At 33.3% G+C, this 1,758-nt stretch overlaps 1 protein-coding gene across 5 annotated transcripts in view; it reads left to right on the forward strand.

Moving 5' to 3' along the window:
- The window catches only part of MINDY2 (MINDY lysine 48 deubiquitinase 2), an 82,787-nt gene that overhangs the window by 26,206 nt on the left and 54,823 nt on the right, over window positions 1-1,758 (forward strand). The window lies entirely within an intron of this gene.

Raw genomic sequence — 1,758 nt, forward strand, 5'->3', positions numbered from 1 at the left:
TTTTAATTTGCATTTCTCTAATAATTAGTGATGTTGAGCAGCTTTTTATGTGCTTCTTGGCCATCTGTATGTCTTCTTTGGAGAAATGTCTATTTAGGTCTTCTGCCCATTTTTTGATTGGGTTGTTTGTTTTTTTTAATATTGAGCTACATGAGCTGTTTATTTATTTTAGAGATTAATCCTTTGTCTGTTGATTCGTTTGCAAATATTTTCTCCCATTCTGAAGGTTGTCTTTTTGTCTTGTTTGTGGTTTGCTTTGCTTTGCAAAGCTCTTAAGTCTCATTAGGTCCCATTTGTTTATTTTTATTTCCATTACTCTAGGAGGTGGATCAAAAAAGATCTTGCTGTGATTTATGTCAAAGAATATTCTTCCTATGTTTTCCTTTAAGACTTTTATAGTGTCTGGCCTTACATTTAGGTCTTTAATCCATTTTGAGTTTATTTTTGTGTATGGTGTTAGGGAGTGTTCTAATTTCATTCTTTTACATGTAGCTGTCCCGTTTTTTCAGCACCACTTATTGAAGAGACTGTCTTTTCTCCCTTGTATATCCTGGCCTGCTTTGTCATAGATTACTTGACCATAGGTGCATGGGTTTATCTTTGGACTTTCTATCCTGTTCCATTGATCTATATTTCTGTTTTTGTGCCAGTACATATTGTCTTGATTACTGTAGCTTTATAGTATAGTCTGAAGCCAGGGAGTCTGATTCCTCCAGCTCCATTTTTTTCCCTCAAGACTGCTTTGGCTATTCAGGGTCTTTTGTGTCTCCATACAAATTTTAAGATTTTTTGTTTTAGTTCTGTAAAAAATGCCATTGGTAATTTGATAGGGATTGCTTTGAATCTGTAGATTGCTTTGAGTAGTATAGTCATTTTAACAATATTGATTCTTCCAATCCAAGAACATGGTATATCTCTCCATCTGTTTGTGGCATCTTTTAAAAAAAAATTTTTTTTATATATATCAGGTTCTTATTGGTTATCCATTTTATACATATTAGTGTATATATGTCAGTCCCAACTGCTTTTGCTGCATCCCATATGTTTTAGATCATCATGTTTTCATTGTAATTTGTCTGTAGATATTTTTTGATTTCCTCTTTAATTTCTTCAGTGATCTCTGAGTTATTTAGTAACGTATTGTTTACCTTCCATGTGTTTGTGTTTTTTATGGTTTTTTTTTTGCTGTAATTGATTTTTAATCTCATAGCGTTGTTGTCGGAAAAGATGCTTGATATGATTTCAATTTTCTTAAATTTACCAAGGCTTGATTTGTGACCCACAATGTGATCAGTCCTGGAGAATGTTCTGTGTGCACTTGAGAAGAAAGTGTAATCTGCTATTTTTGGATGGAATGTCCTATAAATATCAATTAAATCTATCTGATCCATTGTGTCATTTAAAGCTGTGTTTCCTTATTAATTTTCTGTCGTTATGATCTGTCCATTGGTGTAAGTGAGGTGTTAAAAGTCCCCCACTATTTATTGTGTTACTGTCGATTTCCTCTTTTATAGCTGTTAGCAGTTGCCTTATGTGTTGAGGTGCTCCTGTGTTGGGTGCATATATATTTGCAATTATGAATCTGGACGCGATCCTTGCCAGGTAGAGTAATCTTGGTTGTGTGTTCTTCCCTTTCATCACTTTAAATATATTGTGGCAATTATTATATCTTCTTCTCGGATTGATCTCTTGATCATTATGTAGTGTCCTTCCTTGTCTCTTGTAACATTCTTTATTTTAAAGTCTATTTTATCTGAT

The sequence above is a fragment of the Physeter macrocephalus genome, chromosome 11 (assembly GCF_002837175.3).
Source record: "Physeter macrocephalus isolate SW-GA chromosome 11, ASM283717v5, whole genome shotgun sequence".
In the NCBI taxonomy this organism is placed as follows: Eukaryota; Metazoa; Chordata; class Mammalia; order Artiodactyla; family Physeteridae; genus Physeter; species Physeter macrocephalus.